At 44.5% G+C, this 26,585-nt stretch overlaps 1 protein-coding gene across 5 annotated transcripts in view; it reads left to right on the top strand.

The window, feature by feature from the left end:
- Positions 1 to 26,585, top strand: part of RTKN2 (rhotekin 2) — a 214,394-nt gene that overhangs the window by 82,957 nt on the left and 104,852 nt on the right. The window contains exon 1 of one of the 5 annotated variants that reach the window (XM_068140109.1): positions 2,744 to 2,790. The exons of the other annotated variants lie outside the window; for them this stretch is intronic. The gene's annotated coding sequence lies outside the window, so the exon portion shown is untranslated. Of the gene's footprint in view, positions 1 to 2,743; positions 2,791 to 26,585 lie in introns of those variants that run through there. 5 annotated transcript variants of the gene reach the window in all.

Genomic DNA, 26,585 nt, shown 5'->3' with positions numbered 1-26,585 from the left:
CATGTGGGATCCTCTAGTTTGTAGGGTATGTAACAAGTTGCCAATATGAAGAGAGGTGTTAGTATAACACAGAGGGAGGTGGTCACTAAACCTGATCCACAGCAGTGGATCCAGATATACTGACTGCTGTCAGTCACCAGTGTCACTGCCTTATTTTCAGTCTAGTCAAAAGCAAGATAATAACTCAGCCATTTCTACCTTTCTCTGAGTTCACACTGTAGGAACATTAGGGGACATAACTGGTGTGTGTGTAGAAGATAACACTGTAAGAGACTATGATTCAGCTCTGTTTCTTTCAACATAACACAGAATTTTACTAAGGGAAATGGCTCTGTGCAAGACAACAATATGCACTTCTAACATGTTCAGTGTTTTCCTTATTACTTACACTTATCTCTTGCTAAGTCATATTGCAAAGGGTCCTGAACTAAATGCTGCACAGCTGAAATGTGAATAAAAAGGAGGCTGTATTTATTCTTTTGTCAAGTACAAGCTCAGGGTATATATATAAAAGATATCAAAGTGAAGTGTGTGGGAAAAATGGAAATATCTTTGCATCAAAACCAAACCAATAACCTTGCACTGATGCAGAAGTCCATGGTGGGAATGCCTGAGAGAGAGGTGATTCTACCACCCTACTCTGCTCTGGTAAGACCTCACCTGGAGTACTGTGTCCAGCTCTGGTGCCCTGAGCAGAAGAAGGACATGGACCTGATGGAGTATGTCCAGAAGAGGGCCATGAAAATGATCAGGGGGCTGGAACACCTCTGCTAAGAGGACAGGCTGAGGGAGCTGTGGTTGTGCAGCCTGGAGAAGAGAAGGCTCCAGGGAGACCTAATTGCGGCCTTCCAGTACCTGAAGGGGGCCTACAAGAAGGCTCAAAAGGGACTGTTTACAAAGGCCTGTAGGGATAGAATGAGAGGCAATTAGAGAAAAGTAAATTTAGGCTGAACTTTAGGAGGAAGTTCTTTACCATGAGGGTAGTGGAACACTGGAACAGGTTGCCCAGGGACATAGTTGAGGCCCCATTCTTGGAGATATTCAAGATCAGGCTTCACAGGTCTCTGGGCAACCTGGTTTAATGGAGGATGTCCCTGTTCACTGCAGGGGGGTTGGACTAGATGACCTTTGGAGGTCACTTCCAACCCAAAGCATTCTATGATTCTTGTACATGCTGGGTAGGTATGCATAGAAAAACCAGTTTAGAGAGCCAAGTGGCATCTCCTGGGGTTAGTGCTGGTGTTGAGTCTCAGCTGTGTTCTGCTCTACCAGAAGTGAAAGGGTGGCTTGATATTTCAAGACCTATCCTCCAAGGTACTGTCAGCCCCACCTGTCTCGCCTCCCAGCTTGAAAAGCTATGGTCCCTTTGTTTCTACCTGTTTGTATTTTTCTATCCTTCATGCGAAGCTCAAACAGGCAAACTGCATCCTGAATGAGGTTTGCCTATGACAGTGTCAAACCAAGTAATATTGATCTGGTTATCATTTGTTTTGGTGAATAATGGGTGGAAATGATCAGGACTCAGTAATTTCCTGCTTAATACATCCAAAAGCTCAAACCTCATGAGCAGCAGGACCTAAACAGTCCACCACTGGCATGTAAAATCCCCATATCAACTGTAAAACAGTAGAATAATCTACCAAGTGACACATCAGTTGTCCTTTTCACTAATAGTGAAACTAGAGATGGGTTTTGATTCAGACAGCCGGTCTGGTTTGAATCTGAAACCAGCTTTCACTTTGCAGACATGTGACACAGTGACATTCTTTTCAATCTATTGCATGAAATTAATACAATTAATAAAAAAAAAAAAAAATTACATCATTTTCCACTTTCCTCTGATCCTGCTGGGCTCAGAGAAAGCCTGCCATGTAATGTACAAGGAATTCACACTGAACACACAAGCTAGGCTGGAAGGATCCAGTCCAGCACTCCTCCTGTGTGACACACCGTATGCTGCTTACCCACTAGTGTTGACCTCACACTATTTCCACTGGCATTTGGTGGTGAGTAATTCATTGAGAGCAGGTATAGCTCCAGTTAGCACTGGGGGCAACTCAGACTCCCAAGTGCTCATGATAGTATTTTTCCCCAGCTAAATGAGTGCTTTTGTTGGCTTTTTAGGTGTTGCCTTTTGCTATTTCAGTACCAGAATTAACTGCTTAGCTGGGGCACTTACTACTTGTTGTTCCAGTGACATTTGGGTGAGATGTATGTTGTTTTAAGAGGAGATTTGTATTTTTGGGTAAAATTGAGCAGGGATCCAGGTTCTTTCAGAGACATGGGGAAGTTCAGAAAACCTAAGGTCAAAGGATAGATAACTCCAGCAGGTGTGACCTGTGTATTACATAGCTCTCTTGCTCATTTGTTACACAAGCTGTGCCTCTGTGCTGGTAACCTCACAAATCATGTCCTTGAAGGGGACTAACAAATTACAAGGAGCTTCAGGTACAGCCATCCTGACAAATATAGCCACCTGACCCAGGGCTGAGGCTTGCTAGGAGCTGATAAAGATCAGCTGGACAGCTCACAGGTATTAATTGTCAAGTCAGGGCCCAGAAACTCCTACCCTGCTTTTAGATTGTTTGGAGAAGACTTAGTCCTCTGCCTAGTTGGAAACTGACCACAGTGCACCCTCCACTTAGGGTATAAATGAAGTTTTGTTACGGAGATGCTTGGAGTTGATCTTCACACAGCAAGTGGGCTGGCAGTTGGGTTCTCTCCCGTTGGACTGGGATGTCATCTAAGGAACCTTCACCCTCCCCCAAGTGGGAGATACTCCCTTTCTGAGTGAGTACAATTTTGATTAATCTCTCTCTAGACAGCGTATTTTGGTTCATCTCTCTCTAGGTATCTTTCCTGGTTGTGCAGTAGTACACACCCAGCTGGCATCCGAACCTCTATTTTTACTATGTTGAAAAGAGTGCTAAGTAGTTGCCATAAATCCATGTTTTCAGGTGGCTCTTGCTGCCTGTTTTTCTGGGTGCCTCTGCAACAGCTTCCATCAGATGATGATCTTGGCCTTTCTTGCCATTTGCAAGTGGGCATCTTGTCCTGAACAATGCCTGTATTTTAGCCTCCTGTTCGAACTCTCTACATTCTTTTGTTTTCTGTCTTCTCAATTTGGAGGCCAGAAATAAAATAACCTCCTAGTAATTTTGTCTGTAACTATATAACTGGAAATGTAAGTGTAAAGGGAAATGTAAAGTCTCTTCCTGTTGCTTATTAGTCAGTGTAATAAATTTTCTAGTCTCAGAGAGATTACAGTTGTATTCTATGCCACTTGTTTTTCTAATCTGCTTTTTTAATTATCAAATCCCTTGGAGGAAAATTTTTCAATTCAGTCATCAGAATTGCCAGAGTTGCTTTATGTGCTGTTTCCATTTTCATTACTCAAGTCTGTATCAGGAAGGACAAAGAATAACACCTGTATGGGTGTCTATTCTCAGCCCATCAAGGAACACAGCAAATTGTAGACTGACTGATTGCTGGCTCAGCCAGAGTCCAGGGCTGTTGTATTGTTCAACTCAGTGTGTTTTTATTAACTCATGTTTCAAATTTTCTCTGTGTGAGAGAGCTTAGATGTAAATGTTGGTTAAAAAGTCTGTAAGTGAGAAAAAGCGGGAAATGAAATCTTAAAACAAGGCCAAGGAGAGTAAAGCATGGTTTCATTATTATGGTCTAATCATTCTTTCCATTAGTCTCAAAGATTATAAATTCATGACTTTGTTATTTATTCTTTTTCTCTCATTGACCCATAAACTGCCTGTATCTGTAAATAAGAAGAAACTTGGCATTTGATGCCTTCTGTTGTGCCAGCAGGGTTACTGGTTTCTATTTTCCTTCTAACGTTTCTGTTCCTAAAACACCTTGCTGTACACTCCTTGTGCCAGGATCATGATGAGGCAATAACCTCAAATCCTTTCTGTGTCAGCCCAGGATCCACTCATGCTGAGAGAATTCATTACAATACTTCCCTTTCTTTGCACAGCTAGAAGAGGGAGAAAGATCATGGGTGAATGCCAGGCCTGGTTCATAGGTTTTACTCCAGAGGTGCCTACATCATGGAGTGTGTAGAGGCATGTAGGCTTTTGTGTAGCAGTGTGGTCATGAGGAGCTCTTGCTGCAGGCCACATCTTGGCTTGTGGCCAGTGGCAAGGTATGAGTTTCCTGGCTCCTGGGGCAGGAGCAAGTCTGGGCTGTGGCTGGCCAGGCTGTACTGAGTGTCCTGTTTTGGTAACACAAGGGTAGGGTTTGTGGAAAGAAAGTCACAGTGAGGATAGGGAAGGAGGCAGAGGTCCCAGTGTGTGGTTGAGTTGAGGCTGGAGTTTTCTTCTGGGATGACACTTACTGAGAATGAACACAGTCTTAGGAGCCACTTCTTTTGGGAGGGTAAGAGTGCAGGGAATAGAGCATGAAGATGAATGGGAGTTGTTGGTGATGGATCTCATAGCTGAGGTCAGTGGCCCAGCACAGTATGTTTTTCCCAAGCCTTGTTTTACTCTGCTCTAACAGTGTCTAGGAAATATATATGTACATAAAGCATGGAAACAGAAAACCTTTACATTCAACATGCTGCAGAGAAGGTAGATGTTTCCTCCTGTTTCAGCTTCGCTTTCAGATGACAGATACTGCAAGACACACCTGTAAAAAAAGAGTTTGGTAGGATGTTAATTAGCCATAATTAAGTAGCTTACCCTGTCTGCTTTCTTGTGAAAGTGAGTATTTGCTGCCACAATGTGCAGCATGAATGGGGGAGCATCCTGTACTACAGGGCTTTGATGTGAGAGGGTCAGAGCCCTAATGGCTTGCAGCTGTTCCAGGGCTGCTTCCACTGTCAGTGTAAATACTGGGGCTGTGCACACTAACTGGCTAGACTTTGGGCTGACCTAGACAGCTTCTGGAAACTCAGGATATGCCATTCCTAAAAGGCTCTTAATTTTTCCCATCCCACCCTGATTGAAAACATACCTCATTCAGTCAAAATCTGAAGGAGAGAGCAAAGGCTTCAGTTCAGCTCCTGTTGAGAGCAGTGACCAGTCTCAGCCAGAGTAGCAGCCTGCTGCATCAATTTGATCCAATTCTGGCTTTTAGAAATCCAGGGTAATGTCCTCTGTCTCCTCCAATTTTCTTTAAAGCTCTTGAGTCATATTCTCTTCTGATACTAGTGTAGGGGCCTGCTTTTTGGCAATAATTTCCTTTGCACCATCTGAAGACCTGGTTTATTACACAGATCTGCAACAAAAACGCAACCAGCAAGAGATATCTTAGGTGAAGCACTCAGTACCCTTTATGGTGAGCATGTAGGTTATAGGAGCAATAGCCTTTGATTTATTGAAATAATATTGTGGATTATTTCCTGTTTAAAGAAAAGCAAACAAATGACATTTTAAGAGAGGAAGAACAAAAAGGTATTTCTTGTACAAAAGATAGTTTGAATTAAGCCTGATTGTGGCAGTGTCTACCAGACTGGTATTTACTACTTGGAGTAGAAACGTTTTGGCCACAAAAGGGTGACAGAGGAAAAGCCATTGCTCATGTAGCTGATTCTTGGTGTAGCTGATTATTTCTAGGGCTGATCACTGAACTTGTTAATTTCTTGTTATTGTTGTGAATTGGTAAATTCCAGGCTTGTGTGTGTAAACAAGACAGATTAGTTTTTCAGGAGCTGTCTGAAAAGTGATTCATCCAGAGGAAAAACAAATGGGTCAGCTTTTGAGACAGATTACCAAGAACAGTGAGATCAGTGGTCACCTCCCTTGACTGCACTGGGTCCTCAGATCTGTTGAAGGCTAAGGTTTATGAAAGACTGCAATCCTGGAAAGGTCTCCAGGAACCTTTTGGAAACTGTTTCTTGCTTCACTTCTGTTGTTGGGGCACAAGGTCCTGGACCTGGCAGCATACGTGTGCTTTCAGTGCAGTTGGAGATGTTAGGAATCCCTGAGGGTGCAAGCCAGACCTGCTGCCCACTAGTACTGACTGCTGCCATATACAGTGAACCTGATACTTCAAGTTGTAGTGACTTTACCAGCCCTGCCCCTTATTCTGGACTGAACCTGACCTCTAGAAATCATATTGTGCCTCTGCAAGAGAAAAGGCATTACAGAGCTATTGAACAATACGTATTATCCGCATTAATACATTATGGCCATAGGTCCCAATCTCAGTGAAAGGCAACCTGGTGCATGATAGCTTTTAAACCTGATTTCTGTTCGCTCTGCTGCAATGTGCAACAGGCTAGAGTGATTATCTACGAACACACCTGCCAGTTAACACCTCTGATATTATTGTCCCACTGTGCTAATGAGGAAGAGAAGGTAAGATTTCGTACCTCATTTTCGCCATGTGCAAGCTTTTATTTTTGCGATAGGAACTCCATCTGAACAATGTGCTTCTGCGCGTGCTGCTGCCCCAGCGCTTGCAGCTGGCAACTGCTTTGATTTGGGCACAGGCAAATTAGCACTTCTCTTTCTTTGTGAGTTCCTCCTCTCCATTTATCACCAGTTTATGTGGAAATATGTTCCATTGGTTATATTCAAAGCGGGGTTTTCAGTGAAAAGGTAAATTTATTTCCTATATTTAAATTATGCCTTTGAGGTATGAAAGATCTTGCTGTTTCCTGTGAGGCACTGAATAGGCCTCTTGCTAGTGTTCGAGGATGGAGTGAACCAGGAAATGTTTGTGCAAGTTAGAGGCACTTGGCAGCATGCTCCTGCATGGGGAAGGAATTGTTCCCCACTTGCTGCTGAGGTAGCCCTTAAACAAATAAATAAGAGGACTAGTCAGACTGAAAACTAGCTCTCCACCCTGGTGTGGAATCTGTTTGGTTTTGAAATTCCTGGTCAGATGATTTGCTGCTAGACTTTCTTCCCTTTCTGGTCACCAGTGGAAGATCTGTGTTGGATGGAAGCCTCTTACCCTGGTGCTTAGGGTGCAGCTGTAATCTTGGAGAATGAATCACAGAATTGCAGAATGTTAGGGCTTGGAAGGGACCTCAAAAGATCATCAAGTCCAACCACCCTGCCAGAGCAGGATCACCTATACCAGATCACACAGGATCTGGACTTGATGATCTTTTGAGGTCCCTTCCAAGCCAACAGATTCCACACCAGGGTGGAAAGCTAGTTTTGAGTATCTCCAGAGAGGGAGAATCCACAACCCTCCTGGGTAACCTGTTCCAGTGTTCTGGCACCCTCACAGTAAAAAAAAAAAAAATTCCTCATGTTTACATGGAACTTTCTATGCCTCAATGAGGATCATACCTGCTCCTCCTACGGCAGCCAACATGAGAGCTGTCAAGTCAGCACAGAAAAAGGGGGACAAGCAGGAAGCCTCTGTGTTGCATCAGCCTGGACTGTTGCCTGGCTGATAACATAAGGTGGTCTGAAGCCTTCATAAAGTCATAGTGGCTCTCACTGACTCCATGTGAGTCATCACAAGGCTGGTCTAGATGAGGAAGGTGTGCTCCACCTGTGCACATCATTGTGCATCAGAAAGGTTTCACAGAGGGTGCTAATCCAGCTCTGTACCAATAGAGCATCTCTCCTTGGCTATGCCATCTTGCTCACACCAGTGACAACAGTTTAGGACCAAAATCTGTCCCTTGATTAGCAGTTTCCAAAGGGTGTCCTGAAAAGGAGCATAAAATATGAAAAGGCTATTTAAGAGGCTATTGTCAGGTCCTCTGTGGCAGAGCTGAGCTGCCCTGTAGCCTGGAATGTAGCATAGGGACAATGTACATGGTGCCTCCATCAGGCAGCAGCTCTGTGTCCCCATGTGTAGGTCAGTAACATGATTCTCCTGCCACATCATGGAGCAGTTGTGTACTGGGCAGGACTGAAGAGCAAAAAATCAGAGGAAAACACTCCAGAAAGTCTGAAGAGATGCCAGGTGTGATGGCAGCAAACTGGTGTTTCTCTGTGTCCTTGTTAGGTGGACACTAGTTTTTGCTACTGGAGATAGGTCTACTTACCACATAGCAGATGCACATGGCACAGCTGAGGCCTTCTGTTAGAAAACAAATCTGTGTTTGGGAGTGATTTCAGGGATGTTTGCAAACATAGAAGCAACTTTAAAAAGTGTAAGTTGTTCCTCTTGCTACCAGAATTGCACCATAGATCCCTCTTTCTAATATCATATAAAACAAAGACGTTATTTGTTGTGTGTCCCCCCAAGTGCAAAACATGGCTAGAATATGAAGAGAATTCTAGTAAACATACACATGTATGCATACATGCATGCATTTAAAAACCCTTTTGACTCAATGTTGAGCCAAAAAGAAAATTAATTTGGTGTCTTAAAATCAGACCCTGGAGAGAAAACTTGATTTTCTTTTTGAATCAAAAGTGTGTGTCATTGGATAATCAAATTTGATTTTTAGGCCACACTATAGCTCTTTAACGTTGTAAAGCAGGAATGATTGAAATGCACTGACTTTTCTAAAGAAGTGGTGTCTGTTTAGAGAACAAAAATCGCAGATTGGACCACTTCCTAATGTCATCTCTGCTATGACTGCCAAACATTTTAGCTATGTTCGCTTTAAAGACTTTCAGTGGTTTACTGGTTTAATGTCAGTTAAAATACTGAGTTGTTTCAAAATCAGTTTTTGTAGAGGTCTATCTTGACAAATTTGCAAGAAGGAGAAGGTTACAGAGTCAAGTAAGAACTCATTCCTTAGTTATACATTGCTTTGTTCATACTTTTCATGGAAACAGATGAAAAATTCCAGAGCATGATGCTAATGGAAGTGATAGCTAGTCTATTCACAGAAGCTTGGGGTTGGATTTTTTTTATTGTGTTGTTTCTTGCTTTTGGGTTTTGTTTTTTTTAGATTTATTTCCTTGAATGTGTCTCTTTTTCCAATCAATGTTTATTTGTGTTGCTGTCTGAATTGGTTTTGGACACTGACCTTACCATGTTTTCCTAACTTGAGACCTCATGAAGTGAAATACAGTTTCCTTAGACACACGAAGGAAACAAATTAGATGGGACCAGTTATTTAGATCATGTTGTGCAACAAAACTGAAGGGAAAAGTTTTGGCCCAGCTCCAGGCCAGCTCTGGCTCATCCGACATAGCTGACTCAGAGGATATCAGACAGTCCATGTTGGAAGACACTGTGCATGGTGACAGGATGGTTTGGGAAAGATTCCCAGCTTGTTTTTGAGGGGGCAAGGAGAGAGAAAAGAGTGCAAAGCCAAGGTGCACTTCTGACATAGGTAAAAATAACCTGTGTGACAGGGGACATGCAGGTTGTAATATGTAATGTGTAATGCCAGTACTACATGGTAATAGCCTGAGTATGAGTTGCACCAGGCAAAGCTTTGAGCCCGTGTCAGGGGCTGGGCTGTAAAAGTGGCTGTGATTGTGGGAGGCCACAGTCTGTTGTGCTTCCATCTGGAACTGGCTAAAGCCTTCCCTAAAAATAGATGCCTGTCCGTGAGTCACAAATTCTGAGTCTGAAAAGAAATTAGATAAGTAGCCTTCAACCCTGAGTATGTTGGGAGCCTTTCCCCAGATGTATTTTGGGGAGAGAGCCACTGTCCCAGCCAGGCACATGTATCTGCAGGCTTGGTAACACCATGGGCTGCGGGCTAGCTTGGGTGCTAGCATTAGTGGTGGCTGACAGGTTTCTAGGCACTCTTTTTTTCTCACTGTAAGTTCTTTTGTGATTTTGTTGCTTTGAATGAGCTTAATGCCAAACCAACAAAAGCTGGAGGTTGGCTGTGAGGGGCAGCCACATCCTCCCTCATGGTTACCTCCTGTGTATTGTTGGCACAGCATCACTTCGTCCCTCTGCAATGGTTATGGTAATAGAGGTTTGGAGGGAAAATCTTTATATATGACTATAGGTATGTACTTTCTCCCATCTGCCTCCTCTTAAGGTTGCTGTCTGAAACCCTGTTTTTGCTGAGAATTCTTTTCTTAGAAAACTGAAACTCTTAAAGAAATTCTCCTCTGTTGCTCTACATCATACCGTGACTTTTTGGCAGAGGATCTAAGAGTGGGACTCCTTCATTTGTGACACTGGGTTGATTGAACTGTTGAGTACAAATAGTGTATGCTCTTAATTTGTTCCATTTGTGAAGTACAGTGGAAGGGTTGAGTGTCTGGGTGCTCTTTCAGGGGTGTGAGGTGTGATGTGTTCCACAGAGGTGTTAGCAGGACTGGTGACTGGATAGGGGAGGTTTAGCCACTGGAGTAACTGCACCATTTTCTGTGGAAAAAGTTAGTACAAAACATTTAGCCTGAGCCTCAGAGTTTTTGAAAGAAGACTGGCTGTTTATGAAAATGAGTGCTTTTTAAGAACAAACAGGAAGCTTCCAACACCCTTCTCTTCTGATAAATAAAAATATTTGCATCAGTGTTTTTAGGACTCCCAGCTTGTATAGTTACTCTGACAGAGGAGGCAGCTGGGCAGACTTCCTTGGAATCAGCAGTGTCCCACCTTCTCAGCATGGTGGTGACCAAACACCCTTCACAGAGCTCTCCACTGGCTTATACCTCAGCAGAGCTGACATTACTGCATAGGGCTTTCCAGAGCCTCCTAAAGGACACCTGTGCCTATGATTCAGATCTGGAGTGGGACAGGCTTTGGCCCATCCAGATTCCAGGCATTACTTAAAGTAGCTTGTGGTGCTTTTTTGATGATGTTGGTTGTTTTCTTATTTCAGTTTGTGAGACACATTCATGTCCTTTCTATCAAAGCTATTTGTACATTTCTGAAGTTAATGTATTCAGAGACTATTTGTTTAGTTTGAGTACCATAATACATTTGTTTTCCCATCAGTGTATTTAGGGACTAGATAGATACATGACTGAATTGTAAGAATGCAGTTCTGTTCTTTGAGATTTTTGTGAGGATCTTCTATTCCCCTTCAAATGCAAAGCAACACCATCACTGGAATTCACATAAAAGGAAATATCCAGCAGCATAATCCCTTTCACCTTCACAGCCTTATTTACCGTTCTTAATAATAGTGGTTAAATATCTGTGGTTCAGTTTTGCAGTTTGCCACATGTTAAGCATACAATTTCCTGTTATATTGTAGTTGGCAAAAATAGAACTGACATTTTTCACACAAGTTGGGTTTTATTTCCTAATATCTATAAAAAAACTCTACATTTACTAACAGAAAGTTTCAGAATTTCCCCCCAAACCTGAAGGCTATAGAAATTTTAAAGTGCTGAGGAAAGAGACCAACATTGCTCTTGTGCAGCCTGACACCTTCAGCGCTGTCCATAAAGGTCTGCTGGTTGCAGAGTGCTCACTTCCATCTTGGGCAATAGCAAGAAGCAGGACACATCATTGCCTCACCCAGTTAACCTTAGACAGCACCTCAGAAATGACCATGGCTCCTTCTGCCCCTGTACTCAGCACTGGTTAGGCCACACCTTGAGTTCTGTGTCCAGTTCTGGGTCCCTCAGTTTGGGAAAGATGTTGAGTTGCTGGAATATGTCCAGAGAAGAGCAACAAAGCTGGTGAGGGGTCTGGAGCACAAGCCCTATGACGAGAGGCTGAGGGAGCTGAGGTTGCTTAGCCTGGAGGAGACTCAGAGGAGCCCTTATTGCTGTCTACAACTACCTGAAGGGAGGTTGTAGATAGGCAGAGGTTGGTCTCTTCTCCCAGGCAGCCAGTACCAGAACAAGAGGACATAGTCTCAAGCTGTGCCAGGGGAGGTTTTGGCTGGATGTTAAGAAGAAGTTCTTCACAGAAACAGTGATTGGCCATTGGAGTGGGCTGTTCAGGGAGGTGGTGGAGTCACCATCACTGGAGGCGTTTAGGAAGAGACTGGATGGAGTGCTTGGTGCCGTGGTTTAGTTGATTAGATAGTGTTGGATGATAGGTTGGACTTGATGATCTCAAAGGTCTTTTCCAACCTGGTTAATTCTATTCTATTCTACTTTTATCTCAGTACATCTGTCCCACCTTGCAGAAAACATTTGCCTTAGGACTTCCCAGGTCACTATTTCAGATTTTGAAAAAGGACACAGGAAGCATGGCAATGTTTTTGTCTACTAGACCCTGAGAAAGGATGGGGTTTGGACTTCCAGAAGTCCAGATGCTGTTTCTGAGATCTGGGAGAGGAGGAAATGAAGTCAGAGACAGACAGCAGCCCCTGTAGGAGTCTCTTGCAAAGAAAAATGGGACAGGACAGAGAATGGAGAGAAGAGGTACAACTGAAGCTGCTTCCCATCCTATTCACAGCATGGCCTTTCTGCTTGCATTTGGTCTGAGGTTTGGTGTTGCAAGGAAAAATTCCAGACGCATTACTCATTTATGTTAGAGTCTGTTGACCTGATACTATAAGCTGGGAAAACAGACTTGAAACAAAGAGGCCAGACACGAGTGAACAGAATGGTAATGACTTTACAGTAAATTGTATCATTTTGAAGAGGTTAAAAATATGCTCATATTTTACTGAATGTATTAAAACTCTTAGTTAAATATTGTATGTTACTGGAAGGGAAATAAAATTTTATTTAAGTGGGAGCATTTTAATTTTACCACATTTCCTTTGATTTCCTTGAAGTCTCCAAAATTGATTTTACAGGATTTTCAAAGTGGGTAGTGTATTTATAGTTTTTCTAGGTTTGCTGCTGAAAACAAAGCAAGCAAGGCTTGGTGATTAACATGGTTAAGAGCTAAGCCCTGCCAAAACTTACACATGTGCAATTGAGAGTCTGTAAGTATTCTCCATGCACTAATTCAAGCTACTTGCATGAGTAAAGTTAAGAGCTTAATTGCATGCAGGTATTGTTTCCTCAAAATTAAGTAACTCAGTTTCTGAGGCTGTGAAGACCTGGTGTTATGCAGCTCCCATGACCCCTGAAATAAGAAAGTATTGTGAAGGCTGCATAAAATGACTTCTTTTGTTAAAATATTACTGAAATGAATGTTCCCCTCCCCACTCCAAAAGATAAAATCTGGATGTTACATCATTTCATCTAAAAGGGCTGCAGGTTTATATCCTTTTTCTGTGCAGAGCCATATGAAATGAAAACTAATGAGGTTCAAAAGGTTTCTGAACATTTCAGAAAAAGTTTCATTTCAGTTTCCCATCTGGAAACTGCTGGAATTGAGGGGGGAAGGGCTCCTGGAAGGGACTCCTTATTTTTTCCACAAGATCCTCTTGAGATCTTTTGTTACTGTGACTTGGCCCTCAAGAATTCGCACAGGGTCTGTTCCCAGTTTTCCCACCTGCCTTTCAGTACAGAGCCCTGGGAACTTTCCTGCCTGCTTTCCCCATGGTCAGTGACATATGCACAGGTTAGTTCAGGGCATGACTCTCACCTTGTGGACAGGACTGAGTTGGAGCAGTAGCCATTTTGACACCAGATGATGGGCAGCTGTAGGCAGCGCCTGCCTGTGCTGTGGGCAGTCTACTGGGGCCCTTTGTCTTCCTGCCTCAGGCCCTAAGAATCACTGCTGAAGACATTGCCCCCCTAGCCTCTGTTATTTGGGCTTGTACCCTTTGTAAAACCTCAGTGCTGGGTCTCTTACAGTTTGACCTGAGACTACATTTATCTCTTTCCAGTTGTGATTTTCACCTGTAAGTGGTTGCAAATCAGTTAGAGATGACCTTCTTTCCTGAATTATATTCTCACTCACTCTTAATTCTTGTGCATCCTCTCTTGATGAAAAGTGTTTTCTTGGACACCTCATCAGAGCAATCTCTGTCCCCTGCTTACAGGACAGGAGTTCTCTGTTGACAGGGCTCTCCTATTTCAGACTGAATTAATTACTGTCTTTAACATCTGCTGGCTCCCTGGAGCAGTTAACTTTTAGTATCTCCCTGTGCATTTTGTAAGATGGCTGGTTTTATGGCACAACTCTGGCTCTTGGGAGCCTTTTTTATTTCAGTTGAGACAACCAGGTCTCTCAAAGCATTCAAATGGAGGATGCTTCTGATCTTCTTGTGACAGCTCCCCCCAGCTTCGGCCAGTTGTATATTTAAAAGGATGAGGACTGATTTTTGGGTAATCAGTTTTGGTTCCAAATGTAAGCTATGGTAAAGTTGTTCTGAATTTTGTAATTCAGTGATAGTTCACCCTCCAGAGATCCCAGTATTATCCCAGGCCAGAAAAAACTGTCTCAAGCATTGAGGAAAACAAAATATTTATCCTAACCACTGCAGCCCTTCCCACTGTATAGGGGCTTCCACACATATGGAGCATGCCAAGGCTAAGGAGGCAGGAGGCGGTATGGAGAAGAATGAGATGCAGGGGAGGTCCACCAGAGATGAGATACAGAATTTCTCCCAGCCTGCCTGTGCTAGAGGGAAGAGCTCTGCTCTGCCTGTCGTCTTTCTCTGTGCTGAAGAGGGAGGATGAGGCTCTGGCCGGCCTGATCTAGTATGCGGTGTCCCTGCCCATGGCAGGGGTATTGGAATTAGATGATCCTTGTGGTCCCTTCCAACCCTGACTGATACTATGATACTAAGAAGAAGGTGGGGGAAAGCCACTGCTGAAAAATGCATCTCCTTGCAGGTACTAGTTAACTCATTTAAATGTCACTTAGCAGACATACAGACACAACCCTGCTGTTTAAAACACTCTATCTGCTCATAGTCACTGCAGGGGGAGTAAAGGCAGCTGTAATGAGACTGTGGGATCAATAATTACTCTTAAGAGTGTGTTTATGTCTGGTTTTAAACACCAGTGAATACAGAGAAATGCCCAAGTGGAAGAGCTGTAGGTTGGCTGACCACTTAGGCAGTGCTTGCACTGTAGAGGGCCAGGGTATCAGCTGCCACGTCAGATGGAGTCAGGGTGCACGTGACAGTGGCTATGAGTAGGGGAAGATACTCACCCTCCCAAAACACAGTCCCTTTCCTCCTTGGAGGGTGGAAGGAGCAGCAGCCAGGCTATGTGGCTCTGGGCAATTAAAACTTTTCCCTGAAGCTAGAAAATTCAGTTTTCTTTGACTTTTCATAGCTTCAGCTGCAGTCAAGAATCATCCTCTTGAAGTTGGCGTATCTGTGAAAGTGTGATGGCTGTGACAACACTCAGGCCACTAACCTCCTCCTTCCAGTCCTGCCCTGTAGAAGTGAGCCTTGCTTACTTGCCCTCTGCAAATACCTGCTCCAGGTGTAGTCTGACTTCTGCTCCCTCCTATGTATCTCTTTTTGTTCTGAGAAATCTGAGTTGTTTAAATCATCTACATTTATGTATGGCTGCTGCATTCGATATATCTCTTAGTTTCTTGTCTCTCACAGATTGCTGTCAAATTCACATATTCCACCAATAAATGACACAGAATAAAGAATGTCAATGACAAATAAGCTGAACAACTTTCACCCCAGCACCAGTGCTAGGGGAGCTGATCTGATATCACTCACTGGGTTGCTGCAGCACCTAATGACTTGCTGCTTCCTGAATGACAATCAGGTTTATATTTGCCTTTATTGTACTAATAACTAGACAATAGTTCCTTGCTTTCTGCAAGCCACCTTTGAGTCAGATTTTGTTAAAACTTGACAAATGTCTGCTTTTCCACCAGAGAAGTCTTCAGTTCTACTATCTGTGCTCGGCAACTAAGCTGAAAAAGAGCAATCACTGAAGTAATGGATCCTAAACACAGTATTTGCTATGCAAGTAAAAATTGCAAACAAGAACCATAGGTGACACTCACACTTTGTGATGTGATGTGTTTCCAGAGGTTCAGCAACCAGCAGAGCACTGTAGATGGGTCAATATATGACTGCAAAGGATAATAAATTAAGTAGCAGGAGAGCCAAAGAGAAGTTTGAATTAAGATGCTGATACGATTATAGCAGAAATGAAACCCAAGCTCTCTCTGAAGAGCTGAGTAACATATGTGGTAGAACTTTTAATTGACCTGACACAATACTTTTGAAAGCAAAATCCTGTTCATTTCCTCCAGTAGGTTTATTTCATACTGAACAAACATTGTGTAGGAATATAATATTTAAGGCAATATGAGATGTGCTGGTGAGTGGCCACTGGCCGGCTCTCCTTCTGGCTGGCCCCAGCACTGTGGGTAAGGAGCTTGTGGGTGGCAGGGTGCTGTCTCCCTTGTAACCTGCTGCAAGCAGGGCTCCCTGCAGGATGATGGAATCCCAAGTACTGCATCCCAGCACCAGGTCAGCTGCAAGTTGGGATTGTGTGGCACATCTGAGTAGTGATTTTGCTTCTCCATTTCTCAAGCAAAAACTCTCCGCAGCTCCTGAGAGAAAGGTTTGCTGTCCTTTTTCTCACCTGGTTTCCTTACAGGTTACCATCGCCTTCCTATTCTTGCCTGCAGCCCCTCTTTGGTCTGGATTGCATTTATCCCCATGATGCTGGATGGCTCCCTGCCCTGTGCAACAGACCTGGTAGTGGTGTGTCCCTGGTTTGGGTGCTCTGCCACTCTGAGGAGATTTTGGAAGCAGCAGAATAGAGATCACTTCTCTCATAGTTTCATAGTTTCATTCAGGGTTGGAAGGGACCACACGGATCATCTAGTTCCAACCCCCCTGCCATGGGCAGGGACACCCCACACTAGATCAGGCTGGACAGAGCCTCATCCAGCCTGGCCTTAAACACCTCCAGGGACGGGGCCTCGACCACCTCCCTTGACAACACATTCCAGGGTTTCACCACTCTCATGGTGAAGAACCTCCTCCTCACGTCTAGCCTGAATCTCCCCACCTCCAGCTTCATTCCATTCCCCCTAGTCCTATCACTACCTGAGATCCTGAGAAGTCCTTCCCCAGCCTTCCTGTAGGCCCCCTTCAGATACTAGAAGGCCACAATGAGGTCACCTCGGAGCCTTCTCTTCTGCAGACTGAACAGCCCCAACTCCTTCAGTCTGTCCTCATAGGAGAGGTGCTCCAGCCCTCTGATCATCCTTGTGGCCCTTCTCTGGACACGTTCCAGCACCTCCACATCCCTCTTGTAATAGGGGCTCCAGAACTGGACACAGTACTCCAGGTGGGGTCTCACCAGGGCTGAGTAGAGGGGGAGGATCACCTCCCTCGACCTGCTAGCCACACTTCTCCTGATGCAGCCCAGGATCTGATTGGCTTTGCGGGCTGCAAGTGCACACTGAGAGCTCATGTTGAGCTTTTTGTCCACCAGCACCCCCAAGTCTCTCTCTTCAGGGCTACTTTCCAGCCAGTCACTGCCCAGCCTGTATTTGTGCCTGGGATTGCCTCGACCCAGATGCAGGACCCTGCACTTGCTCTTATTGAACTTCATGAGGTTGGCTTGTGCCCACCTCTCCAGCCTGTCAAGGTCCCTCTGGATGGCCTCCCTTCCCTCCAGCGTGTCTGCTGCACCACACAGCTTGGTGTCATCAGCAAACTTGCTGAGGGTGCACTCAATGCCACTGTCCATGTCACTGACAAAGATGTTGAATAAGACAGGTCCCAGGACTGATCCCTGAGTGACTCCGCTTATCACTGGCCTCCGCTGGGACATGGAGCCATTGACAGCCACTCTTTGGGTGCGGCCATCAAGCCAGTTCCTTATCCATCTAGTGGTCCACCCATCAAACCCATGTGTCACCAGTTTGGAGACCAGGATGTGGTGCGGGACAGTGTCGAAGGCTTTGCTCAGGTCCAGGTAAACGACATCAGTTGCTCGCCCCTCATCTATTAATTTTGTCACCTGCTCATAGAAGGCCACCAGGTTGGTCAGGCAGGATTTGCCCTTGGCAAAGCCATGCTGACTGTTCCCAATCACCTCTTCACTATTCTTTTGAGCGAGTAGTGACTCCAGGAGGATCTGCTCCATGATCTTTCCGGGCACAGAGGTGAGACTGACTGGCCTGTAGTTCCCTGGTTCCTCCTTCTTGCCCTTTTTGAAGATGGGGGCAATGTTTCCCCTTTTCCAGTCTGTGGGGACTTCACCAGACTGCCATGACTTTTGAAATATAATAGAGAGGGGTTTAGCAACCTCATCTGCCAGTTCTGTCAGCACCCGTGGGTGTATCCCGTTGGGTCCCATGGACTTGAACACTTTCAGGTTCTTCAGATGATCACGAACCTGATCTGCACTTACAATGGGCAGTTCTTCCTCCCCGTCCCTGGCTTTGACTTCCATAACATCATCAAGCATCACACAATAGATCCGGTTTTTTGGCCACTGTATCAGCAGCAGAGCTCTGTCTGTGGTTTCACAGGCTGGAGTTTTACAGTGCAGTCATGTTTGAGCACATAATTGCTTTATCTTGTAGTAACAAATCAAGATGGAAAACAGAACTCAAATGATAAAGTGCCAAATCACCAAAAAATGAGAAATCAGGTTTCAATACATATTTGGTTTTATTAACTTAAGGAGCCAGCAGTATTAAGGCATCTGTTCTTACTGCTGCTGTCTTTTGGCTTTTTTTCTTTTTTCCAGTGAAAGCTGGAAAGTCAGATCACCAGTACTGTCAGAAACAGGTATTAGTCACTGGGGAGAGATAAGGAGAGTTAAAAACCCAAACAGCTGAGTCGTGGATTCTTAGCTGTGTATTGTTTGTGTCTGTTCTGGGAAGCAATGGCTGCAGAGAGCGGTGAGACAGGAGGTAGCCCTGCCCTCACCTGAGGCTGTCAGGAGTGACAAATACACACCATCAACAGAGAGAGAACTGGGTAACAGTATTTTCCAGTGAGGTTGGTTTGGGGTAAGTACAGAAGGCTGTACTGACAGAATATTTTTCTAGTTATTTTATTACCAATGCAAACTATATTGTCTCAGCAAGTTTGTGGCTGTCACCGAGCTGTGTGGTGTGGTGCACTCACTAGAGGAAAGGGATCTAGATGTCCAGAAGGATCTTGACAGGCTTGAGAAGTGGGCCAATGCCAACTGCATGAGGTTCAACAAAGTCCTGCATCTGGGTTGGGCCAGTCCCAGGCAGAAATCCAGAGTGGGTGCAGAGTGGGTGACTAAATCTTCTCTCTTGATGTGACTCAACAAAGATAAAATCACCTTTGCTCCTTGCCTGGACAATAGCTGGTGTGTATTGGGCAGACACCACTGGATAACAGCTCACTGGAATGTGCATAGACAAGATCATCTCTACCCATCGGCTGCCCTGGAAATGAAGGATGGTGCAAAGGACAATGATTTCACATCTGGACACATACCTAAAAAACTGTATAAAAGATCTGAGCAACTACTGGCTCAGAAGAAGGAACCCACCACAGACCAGGACAATGCCACTCTGAAGAAAAACAAAGAGAATACCAGAAGGCAAAAGGACAGACACAGGAGAAAAGACATCACCAAGTAGCCTGGAGGCAGCAGACCAGGAAGAACCCTCTCTTCATGTTCTAAGTTCTACCTGCTGCAATTCATGGAGCTGAAGAGGCTGCTCGGAGAAGGACTTGGACTTGGACTTTGGGATCTCTCCACCTCCTTCTCCAGTGGAGGACAGCACAGCCAACAAGGATGACCTCTCCTCCATGGAAAAGTGGCAGCACTCTTCCTCTGCAGACCCAAACTGTCTTGGGGGGTGAGAGGTATGGTAATATAATTCCTTTCCTCTTCTCTCTCCCTGTTCTCTCTCTCTCTCTCCTTCTGATCCATCCACTTTATTCTGTTAAAAATTAGCCTCGCTGTTGATATTTTGGCCTTGTTTGTGCCTCTAATTTCATAACATGGGAATATTCAAAAGAACTAAGTCTCTTTCCCTCTCTGGACCAAGAGAGTGGGTTGAGAGCAGCTTTGAAGAAAGAGTTGGGGATGTTGATTGAGAAGCTCACCATGAATTGGAAATGCACTCATGCAGCCCAGAAGGCAAATTGTATCCTGGGCTCCATTAAGAAGAGTGTGGCCAGCAGGACAAGAGAGGTGATTCTTCCCCTTTACTCTGCTCTTGTGACATCCCAACTTGAATACTGCATCCAGTTCTGGTGTCCCCATCATAACAGTGACACAGAGCTGTTGGAGTGAGTCCAGTGGAGAGACACAAATATGATCCAAGGGCTGGAACACCTATGCTATGAGGATGGGCTGAAGGAGCTGGGGTGTTCAGCTTAGAGAAGACAAGACTCTGGGGGGAGCTTGGAGCTGCTTTCCAATACCTGAAGGGATCCTACAGGAAGGCTGCAGAGGGACTTTGCAGGAGGATGCCTAACAGTGGAATGAGGGAGAATGGTTTGAAGCTGAGGGAGAGTAGGTTTAGTCTGGATCTTAGGAATAACCTCTTTGGTATGAGGGTGAGATTCTGGAACAGGTTTCTCATGGAGGTTGTGGTTGCCTCCTCCCTGTGGGTGTTCAAGGCCAGGCTGGATGAGGCCTTAAGCAGCTGAGTCTAGGTGAGAAGCATCCCTGCCTGGGCAAGGCACTGGAGTAGATGATCTCTAAGGTCCCTCCCTTTATTTTTAGGCATATGGCATTAATGAGGAAAAAATGTCTTCCTGATGTATGAAAGCACTCTTTCTAAGAAAATATATGCAATGTATTGATATGAAATAATACAATGAAAGAAGATGTTGACTTGCTGGAATGTGCCCAGAGAAGGGCAACAAAGTTGGTGAGGGGTTTGGAACACAAGCCCTATGAAGAGAGGCTGAGGGAGCTGGGGTTGATTAGCCTGGAGAAGAGGAGGCTCAGGGGAGACCTTATTGCTCTCTACAACTGCCTGAAGGGAGGTTGTAGACAGGTGGGGGCTGGTCTCTTCTCCCAGGCAACCAGCACCAGAACAAGAGGACACAGTGTCAAGCTGTGCCAGGGGAGTTTCAGACTGGATGTTAGGAAGAAATTCTACACAGAGAGTGTGATTGCCCATTGGAATGTGCTGCCTGGGGAGGTGGTGGAGTCACCATCATTGGAGGTCTTTAGGAGGACACTTGATGTGCTTGGGTGCTTGGTTGCATGGTTTAGTTGATTAGGTGGTGTTGGATGATGGGTTGGACTTGACAATCTTGAAGTTCTCTTCCAACCTGGTTTATTCTATTCTGCTCTAAAACAAATAACATTTCAAATTTTTCTTCTGTGCAGCTCACTGAGAGTGGGAATTAAGTGCTCTGGAATATATCGAAAGGATGATACTAGTACTTTCTTATGGTACTTTTATATTTGTCCCAATTACTTGTTTGTCTATTTGGCTAAGCCATGCCTAATGGACCTTTGAGCCAGGCCCTTTGGTGGACCCCCTAAGTGAGCACATGAGGAGACTCCCAGGTGCTCTCTGGCACCACATTTTCTCAGAAAACAGACTCCAACAGGGTAACTTTCGGAAGCATTAAAAAATCTCAGGTTAAAATAAACCACTTTTTTCCTGGTGTCCCTGGAGGGCAGGTCCTTCCCCTAGTCTTGTTACCGAATCTTGTGTGTTCCAGCCTACTCGCCCTGTGTCCCCAGCCAAGCTACCCTCTTTCCATTGCCACCAAATCTGGCTCCAGGGTGCTCCCTGCTCCTATTGCAAGGCATGCCAAGCCCTGCTGGGCATTGCAGTCATCTCGGCTCCCTCTCCAAACTGAGGGTGCCCTGAGATCTTCAGGAAGGGATGACTCCACTCTCCTCCCAGGGGGCTCTATCAGACCTAAAAGGCAACAACAAGAATAAAGCAAATCAGCAGCTCCTCTCCCTGCCTCTGCAGTAGACTAGGGCACACTACACATGCAGGCAGCAGAGAGCAAACACATAGACCAGAGATGGTCCACCAAACTGGTTATGTGGAAATCTCTCTTTCTCAGAATTAGTTTGATACATTTTTAGAGCTGAATTTTGATCCTTCACAAAGTCAGGGCTTGGGAAAGTGATGGGAGTAACGATGACACTGTAGTATTGCCATAGGCAGTTGTTGGCTTCACAGTGTGTTGGCCATTTGTAGTGAGAGAGTGTGGCATTTAATTGGGAGTAACTACAAACTGGTGTAAATCTAGTGTAGAAACTGCTTAGTAATATCCGACTGCACAAGCTTGTTTCTCTGCAAGTTTATTTACATTTGGTTTATAGTCAGAAGCATGAGGAAGTGCACTGCGGAAGGCAGCAAGAGAGCTCTCGATCTGCTGGTGCTGGCTGGAGTGCCTAGACAGCAAAATCACATTGCTGTTTTGTCTCTAAATAATTGAAAGGGGGAAAACCCTGACATCTTTGTTTGTAAAGACAGTGTTTATACTAAGGAAAGTTTACACAGCTTGTAGAGAATTAATGTGTAGGAAATGAAACCTCTGTATCTTCTTCATCTTTTATATATGGTCACCACCTCATTCCAAATTGCACCACCACTTGGGTTAGGGCTTTGGGGTTATCAGCAAGATTTCAGAAATAAATGCTTTTAATCTTAAAATGAGAAAAATGAGCAGAAAGATGTAAAATCTCCCCTTAGAGCCTTCTCAGTGGAGCTAGGCTCAGTTAATACCTGGACCTAAATCTGAATGACCCTGGGAATATGCAACAGGTTCGGTTTGCCCTACTCTTCATGCTGTGGGACACAGTTTATGTTGGTGCCACCAGGGACAGCTGGGAGTCTATTTTGCATTGACCTCACTCTGGCAGAAGACAAGGTACCAGCAAGAGTTGGGTGAGGGCTGCCATGGGCCTCAGCTGCCAGTGACCCTGCTGCTGCTGAGCTTGGTACACAAATACTGTAGGATTGTTGGGCAGGAATGGATAGGCATGGCCAATTTGTTGTCCCAGGAACCAGGACAGCTGTCAGAGTCACAGGGAAGCAACATCAAAACGACAGTCTGGGCTCTGACTCCTGCTTCCTGTCAGGCAGAGGAGGGTCAGGAAAAAGGCAAAGCTTACGCTGTTTGGGGTCACTTTAAGAATGTAAAAAAGACAGACTACAGAATGAACTTTTTATATCCTCTGATCTTCTGCCTCTGCACATCCTGATCCTGTGGGCAGTAGGAATGACAAAAGCCTGAAACTGTACTTGTAGTATTTTTAGCCCAGGCTGCAGTAAGAGTTGCTGGACATTATATAGGAGAGTGTGTTTCCATGAAACTTAAAAAACACTTGTTCCTAATCTTATTCACAAGACTTGGGTAGAAGTCAGCTGCCATCTGAGTGTCTGACATTGGTGTTCATCCATCAGTTACCTAAAACAGGTATGCTTGCGCTCTTGAAAGGTACTTGTCATAAATGAACACAATGTCTAAACAAAGACTGAATCAAGGGCACTTGAAATCTGCAGCCAGGGAAGATGTTTCAGAGAACCTGAAATCCTTCTCAAGGCACAGAGGAGGAGTGAATGAATCCAAAGGTTTAGGTTTCAGCACAGCCTTGGGAAGCTGCTGGGCTGCGCAAATGCTGTGGGGCCTTAGCTCCCCACACTGCTGGTATTTGAGACTTTGAGGATGGCCAACTCACCAACAGCATTCAGTCCTTCCTCTGTGATGCCATGTGAAAGTTCCTATTGGTAAAAACCTTCTTCACACCTGGAAGTAAAACCCTGGTTGGCTTTATCAGATAAACAGGAAGGAAGCAAAAGCGTCATTTTAGTTTTTCAGTAGATGTCCCTTGCCTTCTCCAGGGAGTTCAAGTGCTCCCTTGGACTCTGATGGCCTCTACAGCTCTTGTGGCCTTCCTTGTTTAGCCTGGCATAGCTTGAAGTTTTCCATTGAACTGTCATCAAGCATTCATGGTAATGTTCACCCTGCCCCCAATACATACCCAAGTTGTGGCTGTCTTTTAAAAACCGAAGCAATAACAACAATAAATAAATAGTGCAATCCAGGACTCCTGTGAGAGAGAAGGGTGCAGCCTCAGTAATAATTAAAGGTCAAAACATAAAGGAAAGACCAGACAGGAAATAATGGGGGAGGGTGGTCTGGGACACAGCAGCGATTGGCTGTAGCTGGAGGCCTCTATCTGCTAGCCATATTGCAAGCAGGTGGCTGAAAGAGATGGTGGCCTCTAGTCCATGTTGTCCAACTCTTGTTGCCTGGACTCTGAGTGGTGGGATCTCTTACACCAAAGAGAGTTGCATACTGTGCTGGTCCAGTGGGACACTCCAAAAGTGCAGGTAGGCCCACATGGAGATTTGCTCTCCTGTGGACTGTTCTGGATGTCTGCCATGGGATCCATCCAGCGCATCTAACCGAGTGCTAAATTTACTGCATTTTTTACAGAGGGGGGAAAAAAAAAAAAGAGATTTATTTTCAAGCTGGATCATGATGTCTTTTTATTTTTTTTTAAATAAAGACCAGTGCCTGGAGAGAGGGACATCTACCACACAAAATCAATATCAATTACCATGCTGTAAAAGACTAGGCCATGCATACATGCGGCAGCAATGACCAAACTGAATCCCCTTTGTGCACGGAGTACTTAGCTCTTTCATAGTGTCTGAGGCTGTAGTGGTAGTTGAGCTATTATAGGAACAATTGATGAGGCTAGCTGACGTCAATACTTGAAAAGAACCTGTTTTAGAAGCAAAAATAAAAAAGTGGATGTCTGTTAAAAAATATAATTTCAGGTAATCGGAATGCCGTATAATAAGAGCTCTGTTGCGCATAATTGGTGCTCCTCTCTCATTTAGCGTCGGAGTTTGTCTGTATTCGGTTTCCTCACATCGTTTGGTTATTGTGCTTTTGGTTATTACTATCTGCAGCTAATGATGAGTAAACTTCTGTTCTTTTTTTCTTCCATCTCATTCCTTTGAAAATGGTTTGATGTAATTTTATATTTAAGAGGAAAATGCACATGTGTCTGTCTGGGCAGAGTCCTCGGTAAGATTTGCAATCACAGATGACTGTTTTATTTGGAATTCAGGCAGGTTGTCTGGTTGGGTTTGGTCAGCAGCTATGTCTGAGAAGAAGGAAAGATGCAGGATTTCACCTCAGAGGTAAAGCTCTTGTACCACACCATCGGTCTGGTGTTTCAGGGTTGGTGGTTTTCAGTCAAGGTCAGGTTGCAATTCGGCATTTTAGGGTGACTGCCAGAAGCCCTACCCTGGATTCCTAATTGAAATAGTGTCGTTAAGTGTTTCACTGGATCTCTTGAATTCCTCCACTAAACTCCATACAGTATTTGGGACCTAAAAGTTATCATTTAACATTGCATTGAAGGATTTAAACTATCCAAAAATTCACAGAAGCAAGAGTTGAAATAAAGGTTATAAAGATTTCAAATTAAAGGATAAAGACCCTTTCAAGGCTTAAAGATAAGTAGCTTTTGCCCACATCCCCACCAATGGCAGACCTCCCCTTGCTGCCTACCCCAAGGTGGTGTTAGATCTTGGATGGTTGCTGGTGGGTGCCCTAGATGTCTCTATGATGCTCATCCCTAGGTGGTGGGCACTGTCCTCGCTATCAGGCCTATGAGGACATCACGTCATTGTTCTAGGTAGCTTAGGAAATACCTAGTTCAAGGCAAGGGAGTGGTGACCTCTGAATGTGCCCCTCTATGTCCAGCTCCTCACACCTGCCCGGGGCTCAGGTGGGAGTTTCAGAGGCACCCAGGCTCCTTTCCCCCCAGTTGCTGCCTATAGCCTCTCCTGCTTCTCAAGCAAGACAGGCTGTTGCCCTGTGATGGTCAGCAGGAGAGGCTTTCTTCTCCAGTTCCCCTTCACCAGAGCGCTTTCCCTCCCAGCTCCTTCCTAGCTGCTTGTGTTATCAGAGTTCACCCTGACACAATGATCTGTTACTGGGGTCTCTGTCCAGGTGTATTGATTTGAAAAAGAGGATCATTGGGTTTAACAGCTTTCCTTTCCTGTGCCAGCTGCTCTGATTTCTCCCATCACCTCTGGGGATTTTTGCTTAATTCTGAGGCAAAACTGCAGAACAGGCAAGAAAGTCCCTAATTTAAAATGGGCTCTGTTCAAGGAATGTTCCCCCTCCCTAAGCAACAGCTGAATACTCTCCTTGGATGTATAGAGAGGGCCATCTGAAATGTGTATATCCAAATACCATATTTTTCTGAATGTTTACTCTTATGAGATTTCTGATGAGATTACTAGATGACCTCTTAAAGCCCTTTCCCAACCAATTATTTATGGTTCTGAGTTGCTCTAAGTTTTCATAATGGCTCCTTTATGACTCCTTACATAGTTTACTCACTATTGAAGTTAAATGAATTGGTTAGTAAATTCCTGGATGCCCCTTTTATAACTCAGTTGAGTGCTGTATTTTGTGGCTCTGAAATCCTCTGGCACCTCATCTGTTCACCATGAACTTTCAAAATCACTGCTCGAGGTATCACACTTCCTTCTCTCAGCTCTGTTAGCAATCTTGGATGCTTGTCATTCAGTCCTGTGGGTTTATAAATGCTTTCTCAGGAATTCTTTTCATCTTCCCTTTGATTTACTCTTGGTTTGATCAAATCATCGTTAGAAACCAAGCCTCAAATTTCTCTTCCCCTCCTCTCTTTGATTAGGAAAAGGCAACAGTAACTCGTGAAGAGACTTCAGTTTCCCACCACAGGAGAAATGTTCTAGGTTAAGGCAGTCAGCCGAGACCTAGGAAGACTAATTCCTGCTCTATGTTGAACAGCTTTTCTGTTCATGATTGCAACCACCACATTGGTCATACACTTTTATCAAAGGATACCAAATATTTGATCTGAATATCAAGACCATAATTGCTTGAAGAGCTGACTGCTCTAATCACACCTCATTTAATAATTTTGCTTCAAAATTCACGTTCCAGCAGCAGATCATGCAGGGTATAACAAAATGGGATTAGACAAGCTGATGTCATT

This window comes from Melanerpes formicivorus, unplaced genomic scaffold, assembly GCF_026170545.1.
Source record: "Melanerpes formicivorus ecotype bairdi unplaced genomic scaffold, bMelFor1.0.p_v2 SCAF_6, whole genome shotgun sequence".
NCBI lineage: Eukaryota > Metazoa > Chordata > Aves > Piciformes > Picidae > Melanerpes > Melanerpes formicivorus.
The sequence above is the reverse complement of the archived record's forward strand: the minus strand, read 5'-3'. Positions and strand labels throughout refer to the sequence as shown.